At 39.9% G+C, this 12,589-nt stretch overlaps 1 long non-coding RNA gene across 2 annotated transcripts; it reads right to left on the bottom strand.

Moving 5' to 3' along the window:
* Positions 1–726: 726 nt before the first annotated feature.
* Positions 727–11,949, bottom strand: LOC140911462 (uncharacterized). 2 transcript variants are annotated; one of them, XR_012158975.1, is made up of 4 exons: positions 11,655–11,949; positions 10,023–10,204; positions 9,291–9,318; positions 727–1,168 (listed from the first exon to the last, which is right to left on the bottom strand). It is a non-coding gene; the product is annotated as an uncharacterized LOC140911462 (long non-coding RNA). The 2 variants fall into 2 exon arrangements; XR_012158974.1 differs by lacking the exon at positions 11,655–11,949 and having other exon boundaries at positions 10,023–10,293.
* Positions 11,950–12,589: the final 640 nt, after the last annotated feature.

Below are 12,589 nucleotides of genomic sequence, written 5' to 3'. Positions count from 1 at the left end.
TGCCACTGTAAGCTCTCTAGTATAGACATATCCTAACTGTAGACAAGGTCTGAGAGACATAGCTATGCCTATGTAAGTTCCCAGTGTAGATCAGTCCTCACACAGATGTCCCTGCAGTTACATGTGATTCACATTGTTGACGTTTTCTTTGCAACCATATGAGCTAGACACTTATTTCTTCTATAAAATGAAATCTGAGACTCTAGGGAACAAGACCGTAGCTTGAGCGTGGTGCTGGTATGGCCTATGGGCACATACTGGCTGTTTCTTCGTCCTGGCCCTAACGTGCCCTAATACACCATTAGATCTGGGCCTTTGTGTCCACATGCAAAAGTTTTTGCAATGGTGCATGGGACGTTGTACCAGTGTTCCATCTGCTATGACTATCCTCTCTCCCTTCAAGATTGACTTCTGCCACAATGTCTACCAGAAATGAACCACCTATAATGACTTGGCTCAGGAGTGGTTGAGGAATGTCTCTGCATATGTAATTTCAAAACATATATTCATACATTTACTATGTCTAGCAAATGCACTTGCTTGGAGCTACTCTCATCACAGCTGCATTAGGTTATTGTACCATTGCAGTGCGTCTTTGCTATAGACTGAAAACACTGTCACTGCAGCTGCAACAATGTCCTTGGCCCTCCTAGCAGTAACTCTACAAGTTCATCTGCTATCTCCTTCATCAAAACCAGTTTGGGTCTGCCTCATCCTTCATCTCACCTCCAAACAAGAACGGACTGTAAACAACATCCTCATTGACCATCCCACTCCTGTCCTGCCATCAGTCCTAATGATCCAATAATGACAAAATGGCCTTGTCCGCCCCAGCCATTTCCAAAATCTTTGGAAATCCAAATCTGAATGCATGAAGTAAGCAAACTTTTTTGAGTTGTTCAAAAAACACCAGTGCTTCATGAGTTGTTCAAAAAACACCAAGATAATCATATAGAAATGACATAAAGCCTCTAAAGTTGAATACAAAATTATAAATTGGATATTTACTCACATGGCTGTCCTGTCACAGACCTATTGTGGATTGTTGCATCTATCCCATATCTCCCGCCACAGAACGTCTATGAGTTGCAGTGTAGTTCTAGCTGTGCTGGTCCCAGAAGACTAGAGAGACAAGGTGTTTGAAATAATAGCTTTTATTGGCCAATCTCTGTTGGTGAAAGAGAGACAAGCTTTCAAGCTTACTCAGAGTTCGTCTTCAGGTTTTCATGTTATAATAGTTACTAATAAAACTGTGTTATGTGTTATCTTTGCTGCTCTAGCCATTTGGAAGTAGGGCTTGCCCTAAACTGGGAGGTAAAAAGGGGTGTGATAGGCAGGGCCTTTGTCAGGACTCACACTCAGGCAGCTTCAGAAACCGTTCCCCTTTTGAGATGTCTTTTGGGGTTTTAGCAAGTCTTTGTAAGCAGCAGAAGCTTATCAGCGTTTCCCTCTCAGCTATTTTGTAACAAGAGTCAGTTCCTTACAAGATGCAGCACCTTTTCCTGGTTGCCCACTCTTCCTTTTTAAGCTTGTTTCCTCTGTCTGGAGCAGGCTCTGCAGGTGTGTCTATTTGGTAGGGATTGAGCTTGTTAGCCTTCTCCTGATTGGGATGGGTGCATAACCCACCACAAATGGAATGAAGGGTAGCAAGCAAAACTGAGACCAGCCAAGTACTGCCTCAGGTGCTTCGGAGCCTGCCTGAGTGAGTAGGTTGACAAATGATGGAGACAGTACACTGAGCTAACAGAAATATTCCTGAAGAGTTTGCAGGAGTGTTGTGGGACTCCACTGGTAAAATTAATGGAACCTTTACAGCTGCAATATTTGCATTTATTGCTAGTGCTATAATGGTGTAGCATAAGCTGGTGGTGAAATTTGCTCAGAAAAAATGCAAAAGTAGTATAAACATCACCTGTACACTGTTAAAAAATGTATGATGCTGTAAGGTATGTTACCAGCATGCCAGGGGCTTGCAATGGTTGTGGTAATGCTGAACTGTTGTAGTGAAGTCAAGGTCTGCAGCACTGTTCCCTATAAGCTGTGCGCATGTGCGCGTGCACACAGATCCTAAACCCCGTGCACACGGCGAAACACCGCATCCACAAAAATTTGCACAGAAGCACAACAATTTGCACAGAAGCAATTTTTTGCACACACAACCTGTCAAAAATTTGCACAGAAGAAATTTTTTGTGCACACGGCCTGTCAAAAATTAGAGGGAACATTGGTCTGCAGTGGATTTGAGAGTCCAATTCCAACTTCTTGTAAACAGACTTCTCAGAGTAGGGTTATTGTGTTATAATCTGAAATGCATCCAAGGATCACCGCATCCCAAAACCACCAACCAAGATTTAGTAATGGTGATATAATTTATTCAGCAGGTGAGAGCTGGAGTGTTACACCGTGATGAAAGGTTATTTAATAGTAGACAAGACAATATAACTGATTGTCAAAAAAATAACATAACAGAGATTTTATTTAAACCGGAACAAATGTAACTGGATTCCATCTACCTACAATAACATTAAAGAGATGAAGCATATATATAATCAAAATGATTTGAAAATATATATTATATACACCCACTGTAACTTAGCACTAAGTGTACCACTGCAGCACCAGCAATAACTAAATATAACCCTCTAAATAAAGAAATATAGCTATATCTATCGCTGTATGCACAGACTATTATATAATATGTTGTTATTTTTAGTTTAGTTCAAGGTTCCCCTTTTCCCAAATATCTCACTGGGTTCTCTCTAATACCCAATTCTGTCTTTGAGCCTCAAGCACCTCTTGTGCCTTCCTGAAGCAATGGACTCAACTCCAGTAATGCTTACTTGCAGGAGTGCACATTAGATCAGACCTGTGAGGTCTGATGGACCTTTGGTTCTCCTATTCCTGATCTCCGGGACCAATGATAGGAGACAACCAGAACCAATGATCAGGAACAAACGGGAATGGATGCTCAGGAACAAACTATCAAATATGGACTGACCTGACCAGCCGACCTTAAACTAAAGGGACTCTCTTTTGCATGTCTTTCTGTGCTGCTCTACCTCAGTTTCTTCACTTACTCTCAGTTTCTCTCCAGGCTGGTTTCTTCCATCCCTCTAGCTGCCCTCTCTCTCTCCCCTGCCTCTCTCAGTTTACTGCCAGACTCTCTGTTTCTCTCCATCTCTCCCTCTCTTAGGCTCCCTTCTGCCTGCCTCTGTCCCTCCACCCCCATCTTCTCCTCTGCCACTTCCCCTACTCTGAGGGGAGGGGCCACTTCCTCTCACTTTCTCAGGCTACCTCCTCTCTATTGAAAAATTACAGTGCATTCACCCTGAACACACCCTACATCATATATACCCATACAGAGCTGAGTCCCTTTACCATATTTACATTCTGATTGTATACTCACTAATTCAGCCATTTCAGGTCTCAGAGAACTGGAATAAACACCAAAAAAATTCCTGCTCTCTCAAGGTTCTCTCTAAAGCACTATTTTTAGGAGATGTTGAATGATATCTAGGGAGGAAACCTTTATTGCTGAGGAGATTATTCTGGGGCTGGGAGCAATAGGGGATAGAGAGGAATGCTTCCAGAAAGAAAACCCTTTCCTTATGTAAAAAATAGCCATTCTGTATTGATTCTGAACATCCTACCTCCTCTTAAGAATGAACTGGAGGAAGAAGTGGGATGTGTTACCTGTCTGCTTGAACTGACTGGATGGTTGAGCAGCTTGTCCTAATTTATGAAAAGAATGGGAGGAGGGAGGGGAACCTGAGTTTTGATGGTCTGTCCCTCACAGGGCACTTTACATTAACAAATTAGGCCACAGGTGCCCATAGGAGCTACAGCAAGCGAGAGGAGGAATCCGCTAAGAGTATGGCTTTGTTTGCTGAGGATTCCTTTAGAACAGAGTCTAGCAGCATTTATGTCCCCTAAATGGCAGGTGTCCTTGAAAGGTGGAGACATCAATTTTATCTTGTCACTGAAATCTTTCGTCCAGGCAGAGCTACAGGGCCCTCCTGGTAACACCAAGGAGCTAATTAGATTTGCTTCCAACTTAATGAAATCCTGAGCAAAGTCATTAAGGGTTTAGATGGCAATAATTGACTTAGAAAGAAGCTAGTGAGATTCCATAGGGAACTACTTTATCTGACTATAGCTGTGAGATTCGTTCTATGGATGCTCTGGAAATGTAAAATTCATAAATGGTGGCTCCCAACTGAGAATCTGCAAGCTTGACATTTCTGTACAAGACCTTTTCTGTATTATGGTCCAGCACATCCCTAAGGGATACATTGGAGTCTAATGGGCCCACAGAGGATTTGTTGCAGAGTGCTGAAGGAGGAGTTAACAGACAGAACCCCCTGTTTGATTGTATTAAAAAGCTTAGCTAGTCACTTGGGCTGCCCACCAATTAGCTACTTTTGATGCCCTCTTGTTTGATTGTTGCAGTAACCATGACCAGTTCTATAAGGCCTAGAGTGATATAAAGAAAAGTGTCCAACAATTAGCTACTTTTTCTTAATGAAAACCAACATACACTTTTCTTTCTTGGAATTTTTGAGGAATAAAGGAAACATTTATCATAATTTCTTAAATTTGGCTACATTTACAAAGACCTAGTGATATAATTAAGTAGATCAGCTCTTGCTGAGAGACACTAGAGGGTTGTGCCTCTAAGGGTCAGAACCACTTCTCCATACCCTAATTTCAAACATAACAAGGCAATAGTGACTTTAAGCTGTGTGAAGCCTAAAGTGTCGCATGAAAATCTAGGTCCACTCCTGAAGATCCAGCCCCTCCCCCTATAGTAAAGCTCACTCATGAGCCATGTTGCCATAAGCTCCCTCTCCAAAGGCTGCATAGTACCTCATGCTCACCCTCCCAGGTGGGAAAAGTCAAAGGAGAGGAGTTTTTACATCTAGTAGATTTCTAAGAGTAGAAATAAGAGTAGATTTCTAAGTCTACTGGATTTCTAGTAATGAGACTATTCCCATAAATAAATATTACTCATGTAAGAAAAGGTTTGCAGGATCAGTCTGAAATTTACTAATGTAATATAGTATAACATAAGTTCCAGCCTGTTGTTTTCTTCAAGTTCATCTCCGTACTATAGCTCTTTACATGGACAATTTTCACTGATAAGTGAATTCCATAATAAATACTATGTTTGTACTTATACAGCTCCTTTCATTACAGGATTTCAAAGCACCTTACAAAGGTGGGTAACTAAGTCTCATCTCCATTTTTAGATGCAAAAATGAGGTACAAAGAAGTTATGTCTCTTGCCCATGGTCAGTGACAGAAGCATAATAAGATACAGGTCTCTCTACTCAATCACATTATTAATTTATGTATTATTACTGTAGAGACTAGGAGCCCCAGTCATGGGCCAAGAATCCATTGTGCTAGGCACTGTACAAACTCTGATTCCATATTCGACATTGCTATACCCCCTCCCTCAGTCATCACACTACAATAACCTCATCCCTGATCCCAATGTTTTTCTGCATTGTCCTAGGGTGAAATCCTGGCCCCGTTAAAGTCAATGGCAAAATCCCATTGATTTCAATGGAGTCAGAATTTCACCCTTAGTACATTATGATATTACTATTCCTCATAAGACATAATTTTCTTTTTAAAGGAATGGGTGATTTTGTATTTGTTTTTCTTTTTCTTTGATTGATAGTTGTAATATTTTAATTACACAGTAAAAATATAGTTATCTGTCTAATACAATGGCTCTCATTAGATATCTGATTTTTCCACAAAACTCACAAGTCTTCATTTCAAATGTATAGCACAAATCTAAAGCCTGGAAACTAATGTAGCAGGCAATCATTCCTAGCCAGACTTGACTGGTGTGGATGAATGAATGAGCTTCACAGAGCAAATGTAAACCAAAACCAATGAACATAAATAAGCTGTTTTCACCAGTTCCAGCCTAAATCTAAATTTAAATGTCCCTTCAACAAAATAAAAAACGTACAATTGAAGAAAAGAGACATTTTATTATAAAATATGGGACAGCAAAATCAGATATCTTTAAAAATGCACGTGGAAAACAAGGAAGGGCCTTTTATAAGCTGGCAATTATTTTATCGCAGAGTGGGATGTACAGTTCTAAGAGTCAGAAGTTATAACTGTGGTGGTATTCTGACAGAGCGTAGGAGTGAGTGGTGACTACAACTATTTATAGCAAATGGGATAAACAAACACTATTACTATAATAGCAAACAGGGCTATTTTGTAAAGAAAACACACTGAAGCATGTTCCTATTTAAGGAACGGTATCTAAACCTGTGGGACAATAAGAATGGTGCAGGAAAAGAGAAGAAACCCAAATGTCTGCTACATATTAAATTACAGGGTGGAGACTCAAAGAAATTATAGTTAGGAACAATATATTCCTCAAATTGGTTAAATGATTCTCCAGTATAATATAGGTTTATAAGACACATACTGCAAAAAGACTGAAATTCTATGTATGGGAAAATTATAATGAGAATGCAACAAATCTGATTGTATTTTAAAAGGAATCAGTTTAACAAATAAACTCTACTACTGGAAAAGTATACCAAGGTTGACATGCTAGTAATCATGCAAAAGTGAAGTGGAATACATTTTTTTAAATAACCTTTATAGTCATAATTTTAAAATATTTTTACAAATAACAAATCTAAAACAGTGAAATTCTATACCAAATAATATGAAACAAGGTCAAGGTCAAGAAAAACATGTAACACAGCAAAGATGCCCTAAACACACAAAATTGCAGATAATTTCCTATTCACACAGTTTAAAAAAAAAAAAAGTCCTTCTATTTCTAGTTAGCGTCTTATACTGCATCCTCACTGTCATGTTTTCCCAGAACTGGGAAATAAAACAAATATAACCACTTCCTTCCTCCTCATTCAGAACACCATGTAGAAAGCTAAGCAATAATCATCACTATTGTCTTCTAATAGGATTCTGTCTTGTATAGTACTCTTTATGGAAAGTCAACAAGTTTAATTATATGTTTCAGAGTAACAGCCGTGTTAGTCTGTATTCGCAAAAAGAAAAGGAATACTTGTGGCACCTTAGAGACTAACCAATTTATCTGAGCATAAGCATCCAATGAAGTGAGCTGTAGCTCACAAAAGCTAATGCTCAAATAAATTGGTTAGTCTCTAAGTTTAATTATATATATTTCAATCATATGTAGAACACTGAGAATAATTAAGAATGTATATTCTTATTTTAAAGGTGAACTGAAAAGTAAAAGTTTGGCTATGGGCTCTTGACTGCTCCTTTTTGATGTAGAAAAATTGCTTCCAATTTTAGTATTTTTTTTATTTTTATTTATTTATTTAAAGTTTCTCTCCTTATTTTTAATGTTGGAAACATTGGCTCCTCACTTCACTCCCCATATGCCAGATCCAAAGACAACTGAAAAGAAGATGATCATTTTCTTCAATTGATTTTAACCATACCAGTGCAAGTTTTTCAACATAGACAAGGCCTGAGAGGAAAGGGGATGCTGAGTCTTATGCTATCTATGAATTAGCAGCCCTACACTTTCATATATGTTGGAGAGGGACACCTACAACTCAGATTGCAGCTTCTTGAGACATCACTGTTCAGGATCTCCAAAAATCTTACTGAGATCCTCCAGCAAAAGGTGGGAAGCGAGAAACTAACATTTCTACTATTTAAAAAGGAAAAGCAGAAACAAAGTTTGACCAGTCTTTATACATCATATAGATGTATGAAAGGACAAAAACATTTTGCTTTGCAGTTCACTTTTAATAACAACACAGACTCATACACCAGAAATCCCCTAGTTAAAAGCTAAAATAACATAAAGTTCAGAGCCTCACTTTTAAACCACTTCTGCAATTCCCAGTGCTGGGCAGGCTGTGTGCCAGACAGCTCCTTCAATGTAAACGGAAAGTAGTGTGAAGGCCAATGTAATTTATGCTGACTGTAAATCTCCCCAATGGGCCAATACAGCAACTGGGGATCAGCAAGATGTAGGGAAATCTTGGCCATCTCTCTATTTCCCAACCACAACCTCCGTATTAGCCATAGGTGCGATGCAGGAGCTCTCACACCATCTCTATACCATTAGTGTTTATCCCACACTCAGGTTATGTTCCCATGACCAACTGTGCCAGCTTTAAGGTCACTTTGAATTTGGTGTGTCATGACCCAGGCCATTATCTTCAACCAAGGTATATAACAGATTTATTTTTAAACATTTCATCTCCTTTTTATTCATCTGCATTGAAGACTGTTTTAACAAGTGAAAAAAAATCATTTCACCATCACTGCCAAGGTACATGAAATACACATTTTGATATATAGGGAGAAATGTTAATGGCTTGCCTGCTCATCTTTATGACTAGATTAATTAAATGTAACTCTGAGGAAAAGAAGCAAATATTTATTAATGTTTACGTTTTAGAAACATATGCCTTAAATTTGCCTTTGTTAAAATAGGGCCTCAATCCGGCAGGCATGTACTTAACTTTTAGCACATAAGTAGTCCTAGTGTTTATAGAATCATGGCCTAAAATGTTAATAGGCAAAAACAAAAAGCTAAATACAAAAACACTATTAAAAAAATCATTCTTTGAGCTAACCTTCTATTGCGTTCAGCACTTCCAACAGAAGCTTTAAGTATAGTTATCTCAGTTTATCATTGACTTGATTATATTTTCATTCCACCCTGTTAAATAAATTACCCTCTCTTTTAATCCACTCTCCCTAGCTGAAATCTTTTAAGCAATACTTTAGTCACAATTTGCTCGCTAATTTAATCCATGAGCTACAAGAATTTATTCCTACTGACAAAAAAATATTGCTAACTGTGATTAGACGTCTTGATTCCTAGAAGTCAAATTGTCATGTCATGATTACATTGTATATAATTGACTCCAAAAGTTGTAATAGTTATTTTCCAGATAAATTATTGATTGGTTTTTCCTACTTCTTAAATCCAAAGCTTGGTTACCTTAGCAACTTTCCCATATCCACTGGGATTTAAAATGTTTCTGAGCTATAGGACATCTGATAAAAGAAAGACGGCACATCATGCTGTGCAAGGTAGGACTTTTCACATAGTTATCATGTCGATAGGTAATGTTGCTATTTTAAGACACAGCATTTAATAAATTGATTGTTATCTACAAAGGTCTAATTTCAAAGACTACTCTTTTTTAAGCAACACAAAGCAAAGGATTGTATTTAATGGTAGAGCAAATTGCATGAATAAAGAACAGTTTCATTTCATTTCATGTGCCATTTACCTTTTCTTCTACAATTTTGTTGAATCACCTGGAAAAAAAAAACACACAAGTGATGACTATTATATTTACATAATCACAAAATAATTTCCAGCTATTGTTCTTTTCATCAGCCTTTTTAAAAATAGGATCCCTGTCTGTTTTAATATATACCTTCTGAGAATAAGCATTATACTCACAGGCTAAACTACAAATTAAATTTTAGGGGAACAGCCTAACACTGCATAAGAGTAAATAAAACAATTCTACATTCTAAATAGTGCACTGTTCTTTTAATATGCCTCCTACTAAACTACATGTTCTTGGAGTTCTTTGCACTACTGTTGTACCCATCTGAGGCTGTTGGTCCCAGGATATGAGAGTGACAAGAAGGGCTGGTGATATCTTTTATTGAACCAACTGCTGATGGTGAAAGACACAAGTGAAGGAGAGCTCTGTGGAGCTCAAAAGCTTGTCTCTTTCACTAACAGAAGTTGGTCCAATAAAATATATTAGCACACCCACCATATCTCTCTTGGAGTTCTTAAAATTTAACAATGATATTACCTCTTAATTTCACAAAATCAATGACCAGTAGAGACACTAAATTACAAAATCCCAAATATATGCAAGCCCAAATCCAGCACTCTAGAGTTAAGCTGGTGTTGCAATTTAAGCCCATTGCTTCTTGTCCTATCCTCAGAGGTTAAGAAAAACAATTTTTCTTCCTCCTCTTTGTAACAACCTTTTACATACTTGAAAACTGTTGTGTCCCCTCTCAGTCTTCTCTTTCCAGACTAAACAATTTTTTCAATCTTCCCTCATAGGTCATGTTTTCACAGGTCATTTTTGTTGCTCTTCTCTGGACTCTCTCCAATTTGGCCACATCTTTCCTGAAATGTGGCGTCCAGAACTGGACACAATACTCTAGTTGAGGCCTAATCAGCATGGAGTAGAGTGGAAGAATTACTTCTTGTGTCTTGCTTACAACACTCCTGCTAATACATCCGTGGGTGCCGACTTCCCCTCTTTCCTGTGGGTGCTTGACCCCCCCTTTACCCCTGGCCCCATCCCCACTCCACCCCTTCCATGAGGCTCTGCCCCCATTCCAACCCCTTCCCCAAAGTCCCCGTCCCAACTCCTTCCCCAAATCCCTGCCCCAGCCCCACCTCTTCCCCGCCTGCTTCCTTGAGCGTGCCATGTTCCCGCTCCTCCCTCCCTCCCCGAGTGTGCTAACACTGCCAAACAGCTGTCTGGTGGCGGTGGGGCAGGAAGCGCTGGGAGGTAGGTGGAGAAATGGGGATGCGGTGCACTCAGGGGAGGAGGAGGTGGTGAGGGGAGTTTGGCTGCCAGTGGGTGCAGAGTTCCCACTAATTTTTCCCCGTGGGTGCTCCAGCCCAGATCACCCACGGAGTCAGTGCCTATGAATACATCCCAGAATGATGTTTGCTTTTTTTGCAACAGTGTTACGCTGTTGACTCATATTTAGCTTGTGGTCCACTATGACTCCCACTTCCCTTTCCACAGTACTCCTTCCTAGGCAGTCATTTTCCATTTTGTATGTGTGCAACTGATTGTTTCTTCCTCAATGGAGTACTTTGCATTTGTTCTTATTGAATTTCATCCTATTTACTTCCGACCATTTCTCCAATTTGTCCAGATCATTTGAGTTTTAATCCTATCCTCCAAAGCACTTGCAACCCCTCCCAGCTTGGTATCATCCACAGACTTCATAAGTGTACTATGTATGCCATTATCTAAATCATTGATGAAGATATTGAACAGAGCTAGAACCAGAACTGATCCCTGCGGGACCCCACTCGTTATTCCCTTCCAGCATGACTATGAACCACTGATAACTACTCTCTGGGAATGGTTTTCCAACCAGTTTTTCACCCCCCTTCTAGTAGCTCCATCTAGGTTGCATTTCCCTAGTTTATTTATAAGAAGGACATGCGAGACAGTATCAAAAGCTTTACTAAAATCAAGATATACCACATCTACTGCGTCCTCCCATCCACAAGGCTTGTTACTCTGTCAAAGAAAGCTATCAGGTTGGTTCGACACGATTTGTTTTTGACAAATCCACGCTGACTGTTACTTATCACTGTATTATCTTCTAGATCGGGGTGGGCAAACTTTTTGACCTAAAGGCCATATCTGGGTATGGAAATTGTGTGGTAGGCCATGACTGCTCACAAAGTTGGGGGTTGGGGTGCCAGAGCAGGTAAGGGCTCTAGGGTGGGGCCAGAAATGAGGAGTTCAGGGTGTGGGAGGGTATTCCAGGCTGGGACCAAGAGGTTTGGAGGGCAGGAGGGGGATCAGGGCTGGGACAGGGGGTTGGGGCACAGAGGGGTGTCAGGGGTGCAGGCTCTGGGCAGCACTTACCTCAAGCAGCTCCCAGAAGCAGTGGCATGTCCTCCCTCTGGCTCCTACATGGAGGCGCGGCCAGGCGGCTCTGCACACTGGTCTGTCCACAGGCACTGCCCATGCAGCTCCCATTGGCCACGGTTCCCGGCCAATGTAAGCTGTGGAGGCAGTGCTTGGGGTGGGGGTGGGGGCAACATGCAGAGCCTCCTGGCTGGAAATTCTAAGTAGACATTTCCAAAAGTAGACGCTGTGAATAACTTTTTTTAGAAACAACATTACTACTGAAAGATTATCAGTAAGATCAAATCTTTCATATGTACATTTAAAACAGTCAGTGATATTATTTCAGAGACTCTTATTTCAGAGACCTGTACCAGTGGAAGCATGTTTTTAATATGTTCAGATGAGAAAATGAATATTTAGTTGACAGACCACAAAATGTGCCCACATCATTCACCACTTCACCAGCATCATGAATTTCACCTGAAGAATCTGTTGTCTCCTAAGCTACAAGGTTCTCACAGTGTACCTAACAGTGCACAAATGACGAAAGGCGGTGCTTTCTGGTAATACTCAGTTGTTCCTCCCACCCATACACAGACTATTTCATAGTTTTCTCCCAACACAGACTCCCTTAAATTTAAAACAAACAAACAAAACCTTTATTTGTTAGATTAGGGGGCAGCCATCTGGACCTCAGGGATCTTGTTCACCCAAGTGCATCTGAAATTGGGCATTCTATGGATTTTTAACTTAAAGTGATTGAATGGCAATTAACTCAAATTAAAAAATGAATGTAGACAAAACCCATGCGAGAAATGGACTGTGACAAAAGTAGTGGGGGGGGACAAAAGTAGTGCTTAAAATGATTGTGCCCCTATTCCTGGTGACTGTGCCTATGACTATACACAGTAATAAGTACTTGCAAGATTGGGCCCTGTTTCTGATTAAAG

Source organism: Lepidochelys kempii, chromosome 5, assembly GCF_965140285.1.
Source record: "Lepidochelys kempii isolate rLepKem1 chromosome 5, rLepKem1.hap1, whole genome shotgun sequence".
NCBI lineage: Eukaryota > Metazoa > Chordata > Testudines > Cheloniidae > Lepidochelys > Lepidochelys kempii.
The sequence above is the reverse complement of the archived record's forward strand: the minus strand, read 5'-3'. Positions and strand labels throughout refer to the sequence as shown.